The 24431-nt window shown below is 44.3% G+C and overlaps 1 protein-coding gene across 2 annotated transcripts in view; it reads left to right on the top strand.

The window, feature by feature from the left end:
• BMP5 (bone morphogenetic protein 5) overlaps positions 1–24431 on the top strand; it is a 195899-nt gene that overhangs the window by 146958 nt on the left and 24510 nt on the right. The gene's annotated exons all lie outside the window — the stretch shown is intronic.

The following is a 24431-nucleotide window of genomic DNA, read 5'->3' as shown; positions in this document are numbered from 1 at the left end:
GAGACTCAGAGCAGATGAGTCATTACTGTGAGGGAGACAGACTGACACGCCCCCTCCAGCCTGCCTGATGGAAAAGTAACTGAGCAGCAGATAAATGCTTATATCGCTGGATATATATGTCCTAGACACATAAAAATTATATGCACTTGATCATGGTTAGGTACTGAGTAACATATCACTTTTATTTATTTGCACGATGACAGGTACGCTTTAAGTCCAGGTTATAAACTTGCTTATATTCAATCCACCATCAAGTGCAACATTTAGGCAGGACAGATCCGCCTTTAGCAATGTTTATCAAAGCATTTTTTTCTTGCTAAAATGTTAAAGTTAATGATGGACTAAATAAAATCAGCACATTTACACCACGGACCTTTGGCTTATCTTTTTTGTATTTTTTTCACAGTGTTTTATTGGCTTTCCAGTTCATCACTGCAGGCTCTTCACCATTTTCAACCATAGTATCAGGCCTGAATAGATACAGTCATGGCCGTAAATGTTGGCACCCCTGAAATTTCTCTAGAAACTGAAGTATTTCTTACAGAAGAGGATTGCAGTAACACACATGTTGCTATATACTTGTTTATTTCCTTTGTGTGTATTGGAACTAAACCAAAAAAGGGAGGAAAAAAAAGCTAATTGGACATAATGTCACACCAAACTTCCAAAATTATTGGCACTCTTAACTTAATATTTGGTTGCACACCCTTTGGAAAAAATTACTGAAATCAGTCGTTTCCTATAACCATCAATAAGCTTCTTACGCCTCTCAGCCGGAATGTTGGACCACTGTTCCTTTGCAAACTTCTCCAGGTCTCTCTTATTGGAAGGGTGCCTTTTCCCAACAGCAATTTTAAGATCTCTCCACAGGTGTTCAATGGGATTTAGATCTGGACTCATTGCTGGCCACTTCAGAACTCTCCAGCGGTTTGTTGCCATCCATTTCTGGTGCTTTTTGACGTATGTTTGAGGTCATTGTCCTGCTGGAAGACCCAAGATCTCGGATGCAAACCCAGATTTCTGACACTGGGCTGTACAGTGCGACCCAAAATCCATTGGTAATCCTCAGATTTCATGATGCCTTACACACATTCAAGGCACCCAGTACCAGAGGCAGCAAAACAACCCCAAAACATCATTGAACCGCCACCATATTTCACTGTAGGTACTGTGTTCTTTTCTTTGCAGGCCTCATTCCATTTTCAGCAAACAGTAGAATTATGTGCTTTACCAAAAAGCTCTATTTTGGTCTCATCTGTTCAGAAGATGTTTTCCCAGAAGAATTTTGGCTTACTCAAGTTCATTTTGGCAAAATGTAGTCTTGAATTTTTATGTCTCTGTGTCAGCAGTGGGGTTCTCCTGGGTCTCCTGCCGTAGAGTTTAATTTCATTTAAATGTCGACGGATAGTTTGCGCTGACACTGATGTTCTCTGAGCCTGCAGGACAGCTTGAATATCTTTGGAACTTGTTTGGGGCTGCTTATCCACCATCCGGATTAGCTACAGTGCCATGGGTTGCAAACTTCTTGATAATGTTGCGCACTGTGAGCAAGGCAAATATAGATTTCTGGAGATAGACTTCTAACATTGAGACTGTTGATATTTTTCCACAATTTTGGTTCTCAAGTCCTCAAACAGTTCTCTTCTCCTCTTTCTGTTGTCCATGCTTAGTGTGGCACATGCAGACACACAATGCAAAGACTAAGTGAACTTCTCTCCTATTTATCTACTTTCAGGTGTGATTTTTTTTTTTATATTGCCCACACCTGTTACTTGCCCCAGGGGAGTTTAAAGGAGCATCACATGCTTGAAACAATTTTATTTTTCCACAATTTTGAAAGGGTACCAATAATTTTGTCTAGCCCATTTTTGGAGTTTGGTGTGACATTACGTCTAATTTGCTTTTTTTCCTCCCTTTTTTGATTTAGTTCCAATACACACAAAGGGAATAAACATGTGTATAGCAAATCATGTGTTACTGCTATCCTTTTCTGTGAGAAATACTTAATTTTCTTGAAAATTTTCAGGGGAGCCAACATTTAAGGCCATGACTGTATACAGTGGGGCAAAAAAGTATTTAGTCAGCCACCAATTGTGCAAGTTCTCCCACTTAAAAAGATGAGAGAGGCCTGTAAATTTCATCATAGGTATACCTCAACTATGAGAGACATAATGAGAAAAAAAAATCCATAAAATCACATTGTCTGATTTTTAAATAATTTATTTACAAATTATGGTGGAAAATAAGTATTTGGTCAATAACAAAAGTTAATCTCAATACCTTGTTATACACCCTTTGTTGTTAATGACAGAGGCCAAATGTTTTCTGTAAGTCTTCACAAGGTTTTCCCACACTATTGCTGGTATTTTGGCCCAATCCTCCATGTAGATCTTCTCTAGAGCAGTGATGTTTTGGGGCTATCGCTGGGCCACACAGACTTTCTATGAGGTTGAGATCTGGAGACTGGCTAGGCCACTCCAGGACCTTGAAATGCTTCTCACAAAGCCACTCCTCTGTTGCTCGGGCAGCGTGTTTATGATCATTGTCATGCTGAAAGACCCAACCACATTTAATCTTCAGTGCCCTTGCTGATGGAAGGAGGTTTTCATTCAAAATCTCATGATACATTGGCCCATTCATTCTTTCCTTTAGATGGATCAGTTTTCCTGGTTCCTTAGCAGAAAAACATGAAGTTTGGTCCCCCATGCTTCACAGTAGGCATGGTGTTCTTTGGATGCAACTCAGCATTCTTTCCCCTTCAAGCAAGACGAGTTGCGTTTTTACCAAAAAGTTCCACTTTGGTATCATCTGACCATATGACATTCTTCCAATGCTCTTCTGGATCATCCAAATGCTCTTTAGAAAACTTCAGATGGGCCCAGACATGTGCTGGCTGAAGCAGGGGGAAACATCTGACACTGCACGATTTGAGTCCCTGGCTGCATAGTGTGTTACTGATGGTAGCCTTTGTTACTTTGGTCCCAGCTCTCTGAAGGTCATTCACTAGGTCCCCCCATGTGGTTCTAGGATTTTTTCTCACCATTCTTGTGATATTTTTGACACCAAGGGGTGCGATCTTGCGTGGAGCACCAGATCGAGGGAGATTATTTAGTGGTCTTGTACATCTTCCATTTTCTAATAAATGCTCCCACAGTTGATTTCTTCACATCAAGCGGCTTACCTATTGCAGATTCAGTCTTTCCAGCCTGATGCAGGTCTACAATTTTGTTTCTGGTGTCCTTTGACAGCTCTTTGGTCTTGGCCATAGTGGAGCTTGGAGTGTGACTGTTTGAGGTTGTGAACAGGTGTATTTTATACTGATAACAAGTTCAAACAGGTGCCATTAATACAGGTAATGAGTGGAGGACAGAGGAGACTCTTAAAGAAGAAATTACAGGTGTTACGCCGAGCGCTCCGGGTCCCCGCTCCTCCCCGGAGCGCTCGCTTCTCTCTCGCTACCGCAGCGCTCCGGGCAGCTCCACTGACCCGGTGCGCTGCGATACCGTCTCCAGCCGGGATGCGATTCGCGATGCGGGTAGCGCCCGCTCGCGATGCGCATCCCGGCTCCCGTACCTGACTCGCTCTCCGTCTGTCCTGTCCCGGCGCGCGCGGCCCCGCTCCCTAGGGCGCGCGCGCGCCGGGTCTCTGCGATTTAAAGGGCCACTGCGCCGCTGATTGGCGCAGTGGTTCCAATTAGTGTGTTCACCTGTGCACTCCCTATTTACACCTCACTTCCCCTTCACTCCCTCGCCGGATCTTGTTGCCATTGTGCCAGTGAAAGCGTTTCCTTGTGTGTTCCTAGCCTGTGTTCCAGACCTCCTGCCGTTGCCCCCGACTACGATCCTTGCTGCCTGCCCTGACCTTCTGCTACGTCCGACCTTGCTTCTGTCTACTCCCTTGTACCGCGCCTATCTTCAGCAGTCAGAGAGGTTGAGCCGTTGCTAGTGGATACGACCTGGTCACTACCGCCGCAGCAAGACCATCCCGCTTTGCGGCGGGCTCTGGTGAAAACCAGTAGTGACTTAGAACCGATCCACTAGCACGGTCCACGCCAATCCCTCTCTGGCACAGAGGATCCACTACCTGCCAGCCGGCATCGTGACAGTAGATCCGGCCATGGATCCCGCTGAAGTTCCTCTGCCAGTTGTCGCCGACCTCACCACGGTGGTCGCCCAGCAGTCACAACAGATAGCGCAACAAGGCCAACAGCTGTCTCAACTGACCGTGATGCTACAGCAGCTACTACCACAGCTTCAGCAATCATCTCCTCCGCCAGCTCCTGCACCTCCTCCGCAGCGAGTGGCCGCTTCTGGTCTACGACTATCCTTGCCGGATAAATTTGATGGGGACTCTAAATTCTGCCGTGGCTTTCTTTCCCAATGTTCCCTGCACTTGGAGATGATGTCGGACCAGTTCCCTACTGAAAGGTCTAAGGTGGCTTTCGTAGTAAGCCTTCTGTCTGGAAAAGCTCTGTCATGGGCCACACCGCTCTGGGACCGCAATGACCCCGTCACTGCCTCTGTACACTCCTTCTTCTCGGAAATTCGAAGTGTCTTTGAGGAACCTGCCCGAGCCTCTTCTGCTGAGACTGCCCTGTTGAACCTGGTCCAGGGTAATTCTTCCGTTGGCGAGTACGCCGTACAATTCCGTACTCTTGCTTCAGAATTATCCTGGAATAATGAGGCCCTCTGCGCGACCTTTAAAAAAGGCCTATCCAGCAACATTAAAGATGTTCTGGCCGCACGAGAAATCCCTGCTAACCTACATGAACTCATCCATCTTGCCACTCGCATTGACATGCGTTTTTCCGAAAGGCGTCAGGAGCTCCGCCAGGATATGGACTTTGTTCGCACAAGGCGTTTTTTCTCCCCGGCTCCTCTCTCCTCTGGTCCCCTGCAATCCGTTCCTGTGCCTCCCGCCGTGGAGGCTATGCAGGTCGACCGGTCTCGCCTGACACCTCAAGAGAGGACACGACGCCGCATGGAGAATCTCTGCTTGTACTGTGCCAGTACCGAACACTTCCTGAAGGATTGTCCTATCCGTCCTCCCCGCCTGGAAAGACGTACGCTGACTCCGCACAAAGGTGAGACAGTCCTTGATGTCTACTCTGCTTCTCCACGTCTTACTGTGCCTGTGCGGATATCTGCCTCTGCCTTCTCCTTCTCTACTATGGCCTTCTTGGATTCCGGATCTGCAGGAAATTTTATTTTGGCCGCTCTCGTCAACAGGTTCAACATCCCAGTGACCAGTCTCGCCAGACCCCTCTACATCAATTGTGTAAACAATGAAAGATTGGACTGTACCATACGTTACCGCACGGAGCCCCTTCTAATGTGCATCGGACCTCATCACGAGAGGATTGAATTTTTGGTCCTCCCCAATTGCACTTCCGAAATCCTCCTTGGACTACCCTGGCTTCAACTCCATTCCCCAACCCTGGATTGGTCCTCTGGGGAGATCAAGAGTTGGGGGCCCTCTTGTTTCAAGGACTGCCTAAAACCGGTTCCCAGTACCCCTTGCCGTGACTCTGTGGTTCCCCCTGTAACCGGTCTCCCTAAGGCCTATATGGACTTTGCGGATGTTTTTTGCAAAAAACAAGCTGAGACTCTACCTCCTCACAGGCCTTATGATTGTCCTATTGACCTCCTCCCGGGCACTACTCCACCCCGGGGCAGAATCTATCCTCTGTCCGCCCCAGAGACTCTTGCTATGTCGGAGTACATCCAGGAAAATTTAAAAAAAGGCTTTATCCGTAAATCCTCCTCTCCTGCCGGAGCCGGATTTTTCTTTGTGTCCAAAAAAGATGGCTCTCTACGTCCTTGCATTGACTACCGCGGTCTTAATAAAATCACGGTAAAGAACCGCTACCCCCTACCTCTTATCTCTGAACTCTTTGATCGCCTCCAAGGTGCCCACATCTTTACCAAACTGGACTTAAGAGGTGCTTATAATCTCATCCGCATCAGAGAGGGGGATGAATGGAAAACGGCATTTAACACTAGAGATGGACACTTTGAGTATCTGGTCATGCCCTTTGGCCTGTGCAACGCCCCTGCCGTCTTCCAAGACTTTGTTAATGAAATTTTTCGTGATCTCTTATACTCCTGTGTTGTTGTATATCTGGACGATATCCTGATTTTTTCTGCCAATCTAGAAGAACACCGCCAGCATGTCCGTATGGTTCTTCAGAGACTTCGTGACAATCAACTTTATGCCAAGATAGAGAAATGTCTGTTTGAATGCCAATCTCTTCCTTTCCTAGGATACTTGGTCTCTGGCCAGGGACTACAAATGGATCCAGACAAACTCTCTGCCGTCTTAGATTGGCCACGCCCCTCCGGACTCCGTGCTATCCAACGTTTTTTGGGGTTCGCCAATTATTACAGGCAATTTATTCCACATTTTTCTACCGTTGTGGCCCCTATCGTGGCTTTAACCAAAAAAAATGCCAATCCCAAGTCTTGGCCTCCTCAAGCGGAAGACGCCTTCAAACGGCTCAAGTCTGCCTTTTCTTCGGCTCCCGTGCTCTCCAGACCTGACCCATCTAAACCCTTCCTATTGGAGGTTGATGCCTCCTCTGTAGGAGCTGGAGCGGTCCTTCTACAAAAAAATTCTTCCGGGCATGCTGTTACTTGTGGTTTTTTTTCTAGGACCTTCTCTCCGGCGGAGAGGAACTACTCCATCGGGGATCGAGAGCTTCTAGCCATTAAATTAGCACTTGAGGAATGGAGGCATCTGCTGGAGGGATCAAGATTTCCAGTTATTATTTACACCGATCACAAGAATCTCTCCTATCTCCAGTCTGCCCAACGGCTGAATCCTCGCCAGGCCAGGTGGTCTCTGTTCTTTGCCCGATTTAATTTTGAAATTCACTTTCGGCCTGCCGATAAGAACATTAGGGCCGATGCTCTCTCTCGTTCCTCGGATGCCTCGGAAGTTGAACTCTCTCCGCAACACATCATTCCTCCTGACTGCCTGATTTCCACTTCTCCAGCCTCCATCAGGCAAACTCCTCCAGGAAAGACCTTCGTCTCTCCACGCCAACGCCTCGGAATCCTCAAATGGGGTCACTCCTCCCATCTCGCAGGTCATGCAGGCATCAAGAAATCTGTGCAACTCATCTCTCGCTTCTATTTGTGGCCGACTCTGGAGACGGATGTCGTGGACTTTGTGCGAGCCTGCACTGTCTGTGCCCGGGATAAGACTCCTCGCCAGAAGCCCGCTGGTTTTCTTCATCCTCTGCCTGTCCCCGAACAGCCTTGGTCTCTGATTGGTATGGATTTTATTACAGACCTACCCCCATCCCGTGGCAACACTGTTGTTTGGGTGGTCGTTGATCGATTCTCCAAGATGGCACATTTCATCCCTCTTCCTGGTCTTCCTTCAGCGCCTCAGTTGGCTAAACAATTTTTTGTACACATTTTTCGTCTTCACGGGTTGCCCACACAGATAGTCTCGGATAGAGGCGTCCAATTCGTGTCAAAATTCTGGAGGGCTCTCTGTAAACAACTCAAGATTAAATTAAACTTTTCTTCTGCATATCATCCTCAATCCAATGGACAAGTAGAAAGAATTAACCAGGTCTTGGGTGATTATTTACGACATTTTGTTTCCTCCCGCCAGGATGATTGGGCAGATCTTCTACCATGGGCCGAATTCTCGTATAACTTTAGAGTCTCTGAATCTTCCTCCAAATCCCCATTTTTCGTGGTGTACGGCCGTCACCCTCTTCCCCCCCCTCCCTACTCCCTTGCCCTCTGGTTTGCCCGCTGTAGATGAAGTGACTCGTGATCTTTCCACCATATGGAAAGAGACCCAAGATTCTCTTTTACAGGCTTCATCTCGCATGAAAAAGTTTGCCGATAAGAAAAGAAGAGCTCCCCCCATTTTTGCTCCAGGAGACAAGGTATGGCTCTCCGCTAAATATGTCCGCTTTCGTGTCCCCAGTTACAAACTGGGTCCACGCTATCTTGGTCCTTTCAAAGTCTTGTGCCAAATTAATCCTGTCTCTTACAAACTTCTTCTTCCTCCTTCTCTCCGTATTCCTAATGCCTTTCATGTCTCTCTTCTTAAACCACTCATCATCAACCGTTTCTCTCCCAAATTAGTTTCTCCCACTCCTGTCTCCGGTTCTTCTGACGTCTTCTCAGTGAAAGAGATACTGGCCTCCAAGACGGTCAGAGGAAAAAGGTTCTTTTTGGTGGATTGGGAGGGCTGTGGACCTGAAGAGAGATCCTGGGAACCTGAGGACAACATCCTAGACAAAAGTCTGCTCCTCAGGTTCTCAGGCTCTAAGAAGAGGGGGAGACCCAAGGGGGGGGGGGTACTGTTACGCCGAGCGCTCCGGGTCCCCGCTCCTCCCCGGAGCGCTCGCTTCTCTCTCGCTACCGCAGCGCTCCGGGCAGCTCCACTGACCCGGTGCGCTGCGATACCGTCTCCAGCCGGGATGCGATTCGCGATGCGGGTAGCGCCCGCTCGCGATGCGCATCCCGGCTCCCGTACCTGACTCGCTCTCCGTCTGTCCTGTCCCGGCGCGCGCGGCCCCGCTCCCTAGGGCGCGCGCGCGCCGGGTCTCTGCGATTTAAAGGGCCACTGCGCCGCTGATTGGCGCAGTGGTTCCAATTAGTGTGTTCACCTGTGCACTCCCTATTTACACCTCACTTCCCCTTCACTCCCTCGCCGGATCTTGTTGCCATTGTGCCAGTGAAAGCGTTTCCTTGTGTGTTCCTAGCCTGTGTTCCAGACCTCCTGCCGTTGCCCCCGACTACGATCCTTGCTGCCTGCCCTGACCTTCTGCTACGTCCGACCTTGCTTCTGTCTACTCCCTTGTACCGCGCCTATCTTCAGCAGTCAGAGAGGTTGAGCCGTTGCTAGTGGATACGACCTGGTCACTACCGCCGCAGCAAGACCATCCCGCTTTGCGGCGGGCTCTGGTGAAAACCAGTAGTGACTTAGAACCGATCCACTAGCACGGTCCACGCCAATCCCTCTCTGGCACAGAGGATCCACTACCTGCCAGCCGGCATCGTGACAACAGGTCTGTGAGAGCCAGAAATCTTGCTTGTTTGTAGGTGACCAAATACTTATTTTCCACCATAATTTACCAATAAATTCTTTAAAAATCAGATAATGTGATTTTATCGATTCTATTTTATTTCTCATTCTCTCTCATAGTTGACGTATACATATGATGAAAATTACAGACCTCTCTCATCTTTTTAAGTGGGAGAACTTGCACAATTGGGGGCTGACTAAATACTTTTTTTTTCCCCACTGTAAATAACCCTCACATATTTTTTAATGCTAGATAATGGAAGCAGCTTAAAGCCAAAAGTATGATCCTAGTATTCGTAGCAGAAAATTTTCAAAACTTTTAAACTCTTTTCTGTCAGGGAGAATCAAAGGTTGGAAAAGTCAATAACCATGGCTTTCCAACTCTTCTGTAGCCAAAAGAAGAGTCACATTAAACAGATCCACCATGTATGAGGGAGAATCAAAAAGAGAAATAGCTGGAACAAAGAGTAGCTAAGGAATCACAACATGCTTAGATTGTTTGTTTGTGAGTCTAGTGTTGTGCCTGGCCACCAGTGGATTGTCATTCAGTCAAAGAACAACATGCCAAAGTGTGTTTTTTTTGGGCATACGGCATAGCACCATGAATCAAGCAAAGGTTTATGAGTGGGTAGAAAGATCTAACGTTTAAGCCAATGAAGGTTGTTTTTCCCACCATCAACACCGCACACATTATAGCATGTTGACAGGGAGGATACCTTGATTGACTGCACATTGGAATATCAGCTATGACTCCACACAAAGCATGATGACTTGGAATACAAGAGAGTTTGCACATGATGGGCTCCCAAACAGCTCACTGATGTCCACAAGCAACAGCTGCACCATGATAATGCTCATACAAGAGTGCTCATACAACGGCTTGGGTCTGAACATCTTTCACATCTTTTTTACAGCCCAGCTCTAGCACTAAGCTGTTAGCACTTTTGTGGTCCATTAAAGGAGGCACTGCATATTTGCAGATTCACCTCCAATGATAAAATAAAGGAAGGGGTGCCCACTTGGCTTTGGGAGCAGACAAAAAATTATTCTCTGCAGAAATGCAGAAGCTAGTTGAATGTGTCATCTTGCATGGGGGACTATGTAGAAAAGTGATATGTTCAATTGTTTTTCACCCTTCATTAGATCGGTACACCAATCTGATGAAGGGTATAAACCCGAAACGGGAAATTGGTGATTCTAAGAAAAATATTAACAATTGATACCATGATCTTGTGAATCTGTGGGAGATGTAGTGCTTATAGAGGGATTTTACTAACTTTCCTGTACAAGCTCCACTGCGGACCGGGATTGTCCAGCATCCGCATCCCTATGGCCAAGCAGCACTCCACAGTCTCCATCATAGTACCCCACATTGGGGTATGTACCCCACATTAGGGATATGTGTATTTATTTACATTGTGATATGTGTATTTATTTCTGCTCCATGTGAGCAGCTCATACAAACCTGTGTTCATCCCGGTTCTGCCTGATGTAATGCACTAGGGGCCTCTGTGGTGTATCATTTTCCTTATACCTGTATGTTCAATGGTGCACAGTCACTTCTATTAAAGCCATTAAATGTAATTTTCCTTTACTTTTTTTTACTCTCTCTCTCTCTCTCTTAATATTGATGTAAAGTCAGAATAACTGTCCAATATGAGCATTATACATTACACTAAAAAGTGAACTCACCTTTTTAAAACTACTTAACATCAATATCATTAGAATAAAATTCTATTAGAGCAAAGGTGCTTTGTTACACTTTATAAAGCAACTCTAATATTGGTCAGGTGACCGCATACCTGTTTAAATCTCCCAGCAATTTCTTAGCATGATACTTGTCATAGACTAAAGTGATTAGGATACAGATTTGTAGGAAGTCATATTTACTAGCATGGTACTTCTGGCAAATCCCTATCCTGATAGCTTTACCACTTCGTTAGTCCAGGGCTACCAAGTTTCCGAAAGATTCAAACAGGTATTCAGCCACCAGGCCAACATCAGAATTATGCTTTAAAAGGATTGACATAAATGGGATTCTTTGACGGCTGTTTTCAGGATTTTACAATGGAAGATGATAACGGGAGAATTTACAGGGTGACAAAAGGGTTTAAAGAGTGAAAGGGGCCTAACATTGTTGAAATTTCTGTCTTACTACTTTCCTAAGCAATTGCAGTCATAGTTTCATAACACCAATGTGAGCCTAATCTTTAGATTTCAAATATGTCAAACATAATTTTGATATTACCAGGATAACTAGTAGAAAAACATATTTAACACTAACTCTGTATTTTTCACTTTTTCTGCAAAGTATGCATTATTTTTCTGTATAAAATCCAGATTGTTTAATCCTTGCTTAAATCTGCTGTATTTTCCTCTAAATCTGCTCAACTTTTCCTTGTCAGTTTTCACTGAGTTAGACAAGGAAAATAAAGTATCTAATTCTTTGTATACAACAATCATTCTGTTACATAGAAGTTTATCAACCAGCATGTAAAACATCTGAACAATATTGAACTGTAGTGTTACGATGTGTCTAAGACGCATGTGAGAAAATTCTATATACGTTCTGTATGCCATTAAGATTGCCAAACCTTTTTGGCAATATGTTGTCATGTGGACCCTCTTATGCAGCAGCCAATTTTTCATAGTTGTTCCTCAACACAAAAAGAGTTAAAGGTGTTGTTCTTGGGACCTTCCTAAAAAATTGGCCTGCAGCCCTTGTGCTCCTCATGGTTTCTATTTAGAAGTTGTCATCACCACCTTTAGTTGTAGAACTTGGCAAACCTGTTCTTTATAAAAGAAAAACATCTGGGTCTTCTATGTCTTTAGGCTAATAAAAGGATCTCGCATTAAGAATTGCATGTGGATTAATTGCTAGGACAGATAGCAGATTTGCTGCTTCTAAATAAGCTCACAACCCAAGTCAATTTTATTTAGCCTTTCTCCATATCTTCCATCTGTTCACACATGGACATCTACTTTAGATTAACCTAAATTAATATTTTAGACAACTTTGTAAACAAGCTTTTCTAGGGTTTAATTGATGTTAGAATGAATCCCTTAACAAGTAGGGCTATGGAGAATTCAACTCACCATTGAAGGAATAAACAGTTCTATTAATGGAGCTATAGATAATCATTGTGTCTGCAAGAAAGTGTTAGTGCTAAGAAGAAAACTGCTCAGAATCTTCTGGCTTCTCTCCTGCATTTCAGGAATGTTTTCTTTGTATAAAGCAATCTCTAGGATGTCACAATTCCAAAATCAGTGGTTTAAATTTCTGTTTTGCTGCTATGTGTCCTGCTATTGTGAAATGGTAACATCTAAGACCAATGAGAGGTCAGCTGCATGGTGGTAGGCTGCACAAGCCCATCAAATTTAACTGCCAATTGCTAATGCATATAGTCCTTAAAAATGAATTTGTCTTCTACACACCAAGTTTTAGCCTTCCTCTGCATACAATCTCAACACTAGCTCCATAGAAGCTTTATACATCCGGTTTCTATAGTTGCTTAGACAAGCAAAACATTCAATTGAATCAGTTTGGACTGGAACAGCAGAAATGTGTTCTTATAAGTTTTAAAGAATGGTTGTAAAAGGTTTGACTTGATCAACAAGACTTGATCGAGTCAAACCTTCAAGCCAAGTGTGAGTTCAGATGAAAAAAAAATTGTTATAGGAAAATAAATTTTTCTCAACTCCAAATATGATAATCTTAATGAATCCCTGGGTCAACATCCCATCTCCAGAAATCTAGCAACATTAGACTGTATTTTTCGGCATCCATCCTCTCTTGAACTTGTTCAATAAATCATTGGGTGGTCATAGAGGATAGGTTTTAAATCATGGGTGGTCCAACCTCTGGGACCCCAGCATGTCATGACCCCGCCATCATGCCCCCCTCTATATATCTCTATAGGAGAGCCGAAGATAGCTGAACATCTCTTCCTTAGAGATACACGGAGGGGGCGTGTTGGCTGCTGTTTACTGTGAGGGTCGGCACTCCCCGCTCACAGGGAGAGCCAGAGCCCAGTGCAGGAGATTGCGGGGGGTCCCAGCGCCTGGACCCCCCCCCCAATCGCTGGAACCCGTACGATCTAAAACTTATCCCCTACCGTTTTTTCGGTGTGACATGTCTCCTTTCATAAACAAGTTGTGAAAATTTTTCTTTGGAACATTTTTTTTTCTTTTCCCGAATCCAAGATCGTAGTAGACTGAATTTAATCTAGAATCTAAGTGGCAGAAACAAAATGGCTTAACTTTTTACATTCCAAGGGTGGTATAGCAGTGCCCTGTCTGACCAACATCTTAAACCAATTTTAAGTGCTAAACACCTGAATAAACACATTGTATAAGTGTTCATGTATTGAAGTAGGTCAGTTCAAGGTATGGTATTTGGCTAGAACTCTTAATTTCTCTTTTTACAGCAATAAGGCTGCCAGAAGGAGGAAGTCTGAGCTGAATTAATACATTTGTTACAGTGGAAGTAGAATGAAAACGGCTTTAACCTCAAATCAAGCTGCCTCTTTCATTTTTGCCAGTGATAGGCTTTTTCTAAGAAATATAGAATTTGGCACAGAGCCATTGTAAGTTTTTATTTTAAAGCAAAACCTGGATGGTTATTTGTTTAAGGCTTACATCTATGATTACTTGTGAGCCCTGTCTCTACAAGGATTTTATTTAATATTGTTTCACATTTGGGATGCAGATGCCCACTAGTAGAGCTTGTGGCTATTTTCCATTGTATTACTGCAATGATAGCTATCTATAATATTAAACACATTTTTTCAATGTGTTTTACAACAACTTTTGAGGACACTGATATTGCCCAGAACGGCACATAGCTTTCTCCAACTACCTTGGGTTTAAAAGGACCTCTGTGTCCCACTCCTGTCTTGAACAGCTGCACAGCTTCACATGACACTGTCTGTGTTTCATGTGGACACACAAAGTTATTTGCGCTGCCAAAAAAGAACAGGTTTATTTGTAGAGACCGTCCCTGATGCAATCGAAGTGACTTGTTATATTTTTCTTTTGTTCCACAGAGAGGTACAAGTGTAATATAACAAGATAAATGCAAACTCATAACTATGTAACATGGCTGAAAGACACACAACTTGTGAAAGCAGTTGAACGTAACCATGTTATTTTTAAGGTTTCATCTATCTTAATGAAAATAATTTACATGACATATGAGCAAAAATATGAAGAAGATCAAAAAACCTCAAATATGCTTCTTTGACTGCGTCCTTGATGCTTGATCTCTTGTTCTTGAAAGTTATTATAGCTAGAAGACTGGCAACTTGTGGTTTCTATTAATAACCATATTTCAGTTAAATTCATAGGTTAACCTTAGAGTACATACATAATAAACTCACTGTTTGAAACAGATACGGCAGTATGGTATAGGTGACAAGTTCCCTTCAATCTGAAATAATGTTGTGCTGCCCAAGAAAAGAATGAATGGAGTAGATTTAAGAAGGTGAGCTTAGTAGTCCCTCGGTAACCCCCCTAGTTGGGGGCCGTCACAGATGCAATTGTAGTTTGCTAACCCTGTTGGACCTCCCATGAGCCCTTTCAACTTTTATGAATGGGGTGGTCTTGTACAATATAGGAAGACTATGACCCTGGGTAGACATAGTCTGGGGAAGGGTCTACTGTGATGGTAAGTGCAACAGGAATACTCCAGATGTGGTTTTGACTTGAGAACAAAAATCCAAACAGTATCTTTTAACAGTACAGGGGGGCAAGTTACAGTTCTTCAGCATGGATGTGTGCAAATTGGACTTTTAGTGCACAGGGGAGGATACAGTGCAGGCTAGCTGGAAGTAGTAGTCCCTAAGGAAATGTCCCATTGCAAGGTGATGTCAACTGATGTTCTCCTGTGAGCCTGAACAAATTTTAGGCATATTACTTGTCCCTGTAGTGTAAAGTGCATGTTTAAGACCACAAGGCACAATGATTCCCTTAAAACAAATGTAAGACTTTACTGAGCCTTTTATGCAAATCCAGAATTTTCAGCACAGAATGTGTTGCACATTTTGAGTGAATGAGTAGTTGGTCACTGTCTCTTTAATCTGCTGGTGAATCACCTCACTAGGAGATATACTGAACAGAAAGTCTCTCAGGCACTTGGTATATGTTTTAGTGGGTTGCTACCGTAGTAGGAATATGGTTGCTACAGGATACAGTGCAGTTAGTTCAAACTCTGTGGAGGGCCTACACAGGTTGGCTTACTGTGGTACAAATACTTTTACTTATATTCATGGCTTGTTGTGGCAAGATACCCTAACACAGGCTAGGAACACCCAAGGAAACGCTTTCACTGGCACAATGGCAACAAGATCCGGCGAGGGAGTGCAGGGGAAGTGAGGTATAAGTAGGGAGTGCATAGGTGAACATACTGATTAAGCCTGCTGTGCCAATCAGTGGCGCAGTGGCCCTTTAAATTGCAGAGACCCGGCGCGCGCGCGCCCTAAGGAGCGGGGCCGTGCGCGCCGGGACAAGACAGACGGGGAACGGGTCAGGTACGGGAGCCGGGATGCGCATCGCGAGCGGGCGCCTCCCGCATCGCGAATCGTATCCCGGCTGGGAGAGATATTGCAGCGCACCCGGTCAGCAGGTCTGACCGGGGCGCTGCAAATGAGAGGATGCTGCGAGCGCTCCGGGGAGGAGCGGGGACCCGGAGCGCTCCGCGTAACAGACATTTTACACTAACTAAACTGACTTACTAATCTGCCCATTAGTAGCAGAGCTGGGAGACATGTGGCTCTGGCAAACGCTATACTAGAACTGACTGAAAGTGGTCCATACCTTCCAGGGAGAGAGGGTTGAACTCTTCCCAGAGCTGTTGTGGACAGTTCTGCATAGAAAGCTTAGCTGGTGAAAATGTACCATGTGCCCTAGGTATCACTCAACCTCACATGGCATATGCAACCACTTAACCCTTACACTTTCATTAGACCTCAGTATGTGCTATTAAGGCAACGCTTTGCACAAAGACAGTTTTGTAATTGAATTCATATTACCCCTCAGACAAATGTATGCACTTTGAAAAGGCCTATTTCAGTCACATGCCAACTTCACTTAGATTGCAGATAGAACACCATTACCAGGACATTGCCAGTCACTGTTCAATTTCTGCTGTTTTTATAAGCAGTTGCACTGACAGAAAGTCTATTCTGTTGGGCACATCTTTGCTGTAGAGGGCCTACACAGGTTGGCCCTGTGAGCTTTAGCACTGAACAATGGAGTAAAATGTGGCCTGCTCTGATCACGTTTCATTTTACATTTTATAGATGACCAGGTACATTATTTATCTGGACATGAAATGGCAACAAGATGCACTATGGAAAGTAGACAATCTGGCAGAAGGTGTGCGATGCTTTGAGCTATATTCTATTGGGAAACCTTGGGTGGTGTCATTTATATGAATATTCCTTTGACATGTACCACTTACCTAAACATTGTTACAAATCAAGTACACCTGTTTATAGCAACGGTATTTTCTAATGGTAGTGACCTTTTTGCAGGAGAAGGCACCAGTTTACAATATCAAAACATTTTAATATGATTTTGAAATACCCAAATCTCAATGCAATCCCAATTCTGTTTAGTGTTGAGCGGCATAGGCCATATTCGAATTTGCGATATTTTGCCAATATATGGACGAATATTCGTCATATATTCGCTAAATTCGCATATTCGTAATATTCGCGTTTTATTTTCGCATATGCGAAAATTATCATATGCGAAAATTTGCATATTAAAAAAATTGCATATGCGAAAATTCGCACGCCAGTCTCACACAGTAGTATTAGAGCCTTCTTTACACCACATAAGCTGGAAGCAGAGAGGGGTGATCACTGTGATGTGTACTGTGAAAAAAAAAAGAATATTCGTAATTACTAATAAATAGTGCTATATTCGCGAATATTCGTGAGCAACACTAATTCGTGAGCAACACTAGCTAGCACACCCTCCTACACTAACAGGCCCAAAATGGTCTTTCGGAACACTGAATAATCTACAATTTTCCAACATGCAGGAACTTACGCCCGATGTGTAGCCATGTTTTATAATATAATTATAAAGATGGATGAGTAGGAGATGTCTACGTACATGAAATAAAAAAAATGTATATACTGATTCAAAACAAACAGCCAAGTAAAGACAATCACTGTGAATTTCTTCTTTGTCTCCATTCAACTTCATTCTCTTGAATTCTTGCTGGCAGAATAGAATGGGGAGGTTTTTACATTTCCTTTAGCAGAATTCATGCACGATTAATGTGTTTATTCATGTGCTACATTACTTTATAGTTAACCAAAGCAGCTGTACATGTATAAAGCAGATTGATGGAACCTTCCCACTGGATTAATATCTATATATGATTGCTTTTAGCAATTTTGTATACATGTAGCATTAGAAGTGATTAAAACAATGTCCTATATATGCTTTATGTTCTACTCATTTTAAGGACCTTCACACAATTTACAATTTTCAAGTTTCTTTTAGACTAGAAGGGTCATTGGTCTCCATTAACCATCAAGATTTTAAAACATACTGTTATTTATTATTATTTTTGGTAAAAACTACTTACTAGCATGTTAGTTTCATTTTTTTTGTACTGAAGTGCTGTGGGCTAAAACACTTTCTTATCAATCTTAACTAATCAATCAGAGTTCAGCTTATATTTTATCAAAGCAATTTGAGAAATGAAGTTGCATTGGTTTCTATGAGCAAATAAAACAGTTTTTGTCTCACACCGCTTTAATAAATCTGCCCTACAGCGTGTACAAGGGCAAAGGAAAAACGTGATTACCTAGTGAAGGAGTCAATATTTTGCAGGTGTTGCATGATTTTATTCTTTATTTGCTTACTTGAAGAGTTTCGTGTCAATACATTGTTCATTATTAGCTTGATAGTCTGCCACAGAAAGTTCCTTAATACAATGGAAAAATTTAAAATGAATGCAGTACCAATTATATATTTTTCAAAGGCTTAATTCCAACTGGTATTCAAGGAACTGTATTCAATGTTTAGGAATTCTTCTCAATGTCAAAGCATTGGGTAGCTAAATTCGAAACAGGCAAGACAAGCACCAATGATGAACCACAAAGGGAAATATCCTGTTAGGGTAGGGTCACACGTTTCTTATTTTGCTGTGTATTTGCTGCTGCATATTTTCCTACCCATTGAAATCAATGGGTAACAACATACGCAGCTAATTTTGCTATGCATTGACTTCAATCGTTAAGGAAATATGCAGTAAATTGAGGCAGGTGTGACCCTACCCTTAAGGTGATTCTACAAAAAAAAATAATAATAATAATCCACAAAAGCATTGGGGAATGAATGAGCAGGGTGCCCACAACTGACAAAAAACTATTGTAGCGGGTTTTTGGGAGCGTCCCCTACTGGCTCTGGGGTCCCTTACCCTAGCTACCTCACTACGCCCAACAGGCGGATCCTGAGCCTCTGCTGTCTGGCAGCTGGGGTACATGTATGCGGCAGTGCCTCCACCCAGTGGAGCATCCGGGGTAGGGATGTGGGGTCCCACTGGGAATATACTTGGTACAATGAGACTGACACAGCCTAATGTGAACTAACTTTATATAGTAAGTAGCAAATGAACAACATACATAGGATAATACAATAGTGTAACACAGATAGGAATGCAATGTGGATTTTCCTCACCCACCCACTAGCACACTTGCTACCCACCCCCTTATCTTCGCCCTAATGGCCGTTGGTGCACATAGGAGTGTTGGGGCCCTCATAAGTCCTGCTCTGCAGCATCACTGAAGCAGCCTGCACTGTGTAACATCCAAACTGGACCTCAGAGTCTTTATTTGAGTAAGGAGACAAATGCCCTGTAGTGAACAGGGAAGAGGCTTTAGGCCATTAACCATTAACTAGGTCAGTCTAGCCGCAGTCTCATCTCACTGTATTCACCAGACGTCTGGACTTAGTGCTTGTCTCTGCTGCCAGCAGGTCTCTCTCTCAGCTAGTGTGGTTCTGTGTGAAGCAAGTTCTCTGTGCTGGGTGCAGTCTCTCACAGCTTTTTTTCTCTGGCTAAGCTTGTGGTTTTCTGAGTAAAACCTCAGGCCACAGGACCTGTGTGATTTCACAATCATGTGACATAAGTCTCTACCAATCAGCATTATCTCTCATGAAATGACTGCTAATTATGTGATCACAGCTCCAGTCTTTATCAACAGCATACTAGTTCATTAGTGGTCTCCATCCACCATCTACTGGGCATTTCAGATAATGCAGCCAACTCCACAGGGGTTACATGCTCCCTATTGAAAATACTTGCCTTCCACTGCCAAGTCCTAGCCAGGATGCTAACAAAAAAACAAGGTATAGCATATATACATCCTACATACATATTGATCTAGGGCAAAGAGCGACTAACATTTACCACTTCAGCTAGTGCATGTAGGAAAGTGTTCATTTTAGATGCTGCCTGTGTCAGTGGGGCATAACTGGGCTCTCCTATGTTATCGGGTTGTCGCACTCTGGTGCTGTGTCTCAGTTCTCGCTGTGGGACAGGGTCTGGGGACCACAAATGTGGAACTTCGGCTCCTGCCCTTGGAGAAATTTGTGACCTAGGAGGAGTTCCAGGACTTTGCGAAACCACAGGAGTTAAAGGAAGCAATTGCTGTGTTTCCTCAGCAGGAGATGACCACCACTGATCCTCTGTACTGGGGGTTCCCAGGGTCTCCCCATTCACAGGACTCTATGTTATGTTTTCCTCCAGTTCCTCACTACTCTCTTCCTCATCATCAGCATACACAACTGGAAGCAGGTGATTTCTATGCAAAGCCTTTATTCGGCCCTCTGGGACCTTGATGTTATACACTGACAGTCCTTCCAGTTTAGACACAACTTCAAACAGGGTATCTTTCCATCTGTCAGCCAGTTTGTGTTTTCCAGGCACTCCTAAATTCTGGAGAAGAACATTATCTCCTTCTTGAATCTCCCAATTTCTCACCTTAGCATCATACCTTCTTTTGCTCCGTTCTTCCATTTTTGCAGCAGCTTGGGTGGCCAACTCATAGGCCCAATGAAGGTTTTGTTTGACGTTCCTCACATATTGAAAGTGTGAGGTTGAATCTGTTCCATCAGCAGACCCTCCCAACCGGACATCTATCGGTAATCGGGCTTCTCTTCTGAACATTAGTAAATAGGGTGAAAACCCTGTAGATTCATGCCTTGTACAGTTTTATGTGTGGTAGGCCTCTGGGGTAGGGGTAGTGTAGTCAGGGTGTTGCTTCAGCATATCAGGGGTTTAGGTTAACCCTATCACTTGTGACGCCAGGCTGAGGGATAGTATGCTGAGGTAATTCTCCGGCCTATCGCCGCCCTTCCCAGTAACGATAGGTGCATGCATATAATGACTGAAGGTCCACAAGGTAGTTGAACTTGGATAAACTTTACTTAAAGGCTTGCGGTACATCCAATGAACAGTAACAGTCTCATTAATACAGTCTCCATACACCTCAGTGACTGACAGTGGTTACGGACCTTGACTCTTTACATAAGTCTCAGAATTTAGGGTAATTTGCGAAGATCAGTCCGGATTTAGGGGTTGGATATGGTCCGGTGATCTTGCAGAGTGCGTAGGGACTCTGACTTTGGGGACCTCACCACAAGGCAACGGATGCAATCTGGTGCTGGGACACCACAAACCCCCCTTACTTAAAATAAGTCGACCCTGATGCCTGTACTCTGGCAGAGGAACTAGGACAGACTCAAGCAGGATCTCTAACTAGACAGAATCTATATTCTGACAAACTTTTATACACATTAGGTACCTTTAAACCTACCAGACATGTTCTAGGCATTTTAAACATTTTGTAGACTAGTAATCCTACTAGACATTTAAGAAGGCTTCTAAGACACTTATGAAGTTATCTAAGCAATTATGAAGCTATCTAAATAATTATGAAGCTATCTAGACCTTTAGTTTCTAGCTTCTAAAACATTTTATTAGCTCTCTACACATCCTTATGAGGCTAACTAAACATTAGCACAGCTATTTATACCTTTAGTTTCAAGCTGACTAAACAATTTTATTATCTAACACATTTTATTCGCCAACAATGAGTTTCCTGTTAGTACACATAAGGTATACTGGCTAGCCGGAAGCTAGGTCACAGTAAGATTGGCTGCTAGGGTCCATCGGCTACACGCTACTTACCCCTAGAGCACTTCACATAACCTACCTAGGTTACTTTAAGAATTATGTGTTTCATTTGTTAGCTCGCAAGAGCACCTACTAGCCAGGTTAGAGCATCTCACACACGCAAAGAAAGAGAAGAAGTGTACCTAACAGTGGCAGGAATTGAATTACAATATGCTAAAATCCCTAAAGTGTTTTCTTAAGTGAGATATATTTTGTTTTTGTGTATGTACTGAAATAGATCGAAGTAGCACATCTAAGTGAGTAATCTAGAGTACTATGTGTGCAAGTGCTATTTTAAGGGTAATCTTCCCTATTATTTTTGTTGAGACAGGTGCTAGCAATGGGCGACAGCAATAATACTAGCCTCGAAGGAGTCGGGGTGTCACCTATTTAGCAACTGCTAAACACCTTTAAAACTTTTTATACATTTGTATGTACAAGAATCATTTACGTTTTTAGTGTTGAGTGTACACGTGCAACACACTGACATTTTTCGTGTGCAGCTCTGACTCACTTTTTATGTCATAGACATTAGACTATCTTTCTATGTACAACCCTTACCTATTTTTTATGTACACAGACACGAGGATATCTTCCTGTGTACAAAAACCATATACATATCCATTATACAATTTACACAATCATCAACACTCCAACAGGGTTCAGGCACATTCAACTGATAAGTGCAACATTTAGCATAAGAGTTCTTATGAAGCTACTGGTGTATACATAAAACGGACGTGTAAGGATCAGCAGTCCACCTACACTAGGAGTCCAATTAAAGGGAAAGGTAAACACGGCCTTAACCACAACTCAGCCGGGTACAGTCCTTAATGAATCTCCTACTGACTAGCAGTCTCTTGACTTAATAGTCAAGCACAAGCTTAGTGGTTACGTTGCTGAACTTTAAACTGAAACAATCTTAGCACAGTCCTGCTTGGCACAATTCTTGAACTTGGTTGCTGCAAAATAAAAGTGGTTAACACAAGAAACAATCTGACATTACTTTAAAGTCTCTTCAGATAATATTCTTCTTTACTGTTGTTATGCCTCTCCTGGTTCCCCTATACCTTCCAACATCAGGGGCAGGTGTAGAATTGACATAGCTTTGCCACACCACATTGGTGAGGATGGAGTGGTGGATGGCAGCATTAGAAGAGGACACAGGCTTTCTAGCCAGGATCAAAGTGGGGCAATAGAGCTTGAGTACCATCTCCAAACTAGGATGGACCCATGACCCTTCCGTTGGTACCTCAGGAACAGGCGAACTCTCATAGCTCCGAGAGGGCCCAGGTACATATTTTGGTACCCCAGGGTCAGAAAAACTCTCACTGCTCCGAGAGGGTCTAGGTACTGACTTGGGTGGCCGCAACTTTGGCCTAATTTCTTTACCCTGTGCAGAACTTGACTCTTGGCGATATGCAGAAGATGAAGAACTTGACTCTTTTCTGTACACAGAAGATGATCTTGGCTGTTGAGGCTCCTCCTCCTTGGGTACGCTGGTGGAGGCTTTAGGAGCAGACCTTCTCGGCCTCAAGTTGAAGGGATCGGACTCCCAATCAGTTGACTGAAAATATTTGAAGGTAAGCTGTGTTGGGGCTGTTGGTCTTGTGACCGCTGCAGCCCATTCTCCACGAAGGCTCTGGACGGGGGTGTACTCTACAATGTCACCCACCTCCAAGGTGTAGAACTTCTTATGGAGATATGGCCTTTGCACTGCTCGCCGGTTTACGAGGATGGTCTGCACAGTGTGGCAGTCAAGAAGTGTCCCATAACCTCTGACCTTGTCGAACTTGGCCACAGTTGCTCTTCTTCTCTCCAATGGCTCCTCCCCTTCTCGAGGGTGATCCCATTTACGTACTTTCTCTTTATGGGGCAAATGCACGTGCTTGGGGGCATAGAGTTCTTTGTGTCGGGCCTTTAGCTTTTCCATCAATTCAGCCAGCTCAGCTTCTTGACGGGCCCTTTCTTTTTCTGCAATTGGGATGGGTGGGAGTGGCTTCCCAGGTAATGGTTGAAGTACTCTGTGCATGTACTCGATCAGCTCCTGCTCATCTCCGAACACCCATTGTGGCAATTTTGGTGAGCATGGTCGTGCACTTGGCAAGCTTGATCAAGGTATGGCCTCGGGGCTGGAGGAGGAAGAAAAGCCCTCCTCTAGCGGGGTACTCACAGCAGACTCCTCCGACAGGATCTCGGCCCACGAGCCCCAAGTCCTGTGGTGAGGGGACAATCTCACCGGCGATGCACCTCCAGTTGTCCCTGCGCTCTCTGCTGGAGGTGTCTCTGGCCAATCGTCGTCATCATCAGGCAGTGGGGGAAGTTTGCAGGCCCCCTCTTCGTCTAATGACAACCGCTGCAGACGGTCAGCAAGTTCTTGAAAAATTCGGGCTGCGACTGCCACAACTTTTCGTTGTTCCGGCGCCATTGTGCCATCTTCACCACGTGGAACGCTGTTCTCCACCATGTCTGTACTCTCCGGCTCTTTGTGCAGACTGAAGAGGTTGCTCTGCGTGGTGTCTTTTATAGTGGACTTCCCCAAAATGGCAGCCGGCAGGAAGGACGTCATCGGTGCCGCCCCGACTTCCTGTCCCTCCATAGACGACTCCTGTATCTCCAAGTTCCCTTTCGGCTGTGACACAGCAACTTGACAGCCACGCCCAGGGGCGGGGTGTGGCGCAGCGCGGGCCTTCTTCGCGCGCTTTTCTGGCAGCAGTTCAGCTCCACCTGTGCTGACCGGACCAGAGGATCGCAGCATGAACTCATTGCTCGGTTTACACATCTTAGTTGCAGATAAATTTTCGCCTCCCCCCTTTCTTTTCTCGTGGCCCCCTTGCATGGTGCACCACAGACATAGCTCCCATACACAACAACACGGTTTACAGCACATGAATAAAGTTTGTTGCTTGGGGGGAGTACACTTTCACCAGTGGCAACTGTAGTAGGCACACACCCGAATCCTGTTCGTGCGATGCCAGAAAGGCTTTGTGGTAGGCCTCTGGAGTAGGGGTAGTGTAGTCAGGGTGTTGCTTCAGTATATCAGGGGTTTAGGTTAACCCTTTCACTCGTGACGCCAGGCTGAGGGCTAGTATGCTGAGGTAATTCTCCGGCCTATCGCCGCCCTTCCCAGTAACGATAGGTGCATGCATATAATGACTGAAGGTCCACAAGGTAGTTGCAC

The sequence above is a fragment of the Hyla sarda genome, chromosome 3 (assembly GCF_029499605.1).
Source record: "Hyla sarda isolate aHylSar1 chromosome 3, aHylSar1.hap1, whole genome shotgun sequence".
In the NCBI taxonomy this organism is placed as follows: Eukaryota; Metazoa; Chordata; class Amphibia; order Anura; family Hylidae; genus Hyla; species Hyla sarda.
This window is presented reverse-complemented; position numbering and strand designations above follow the sequence as displayed.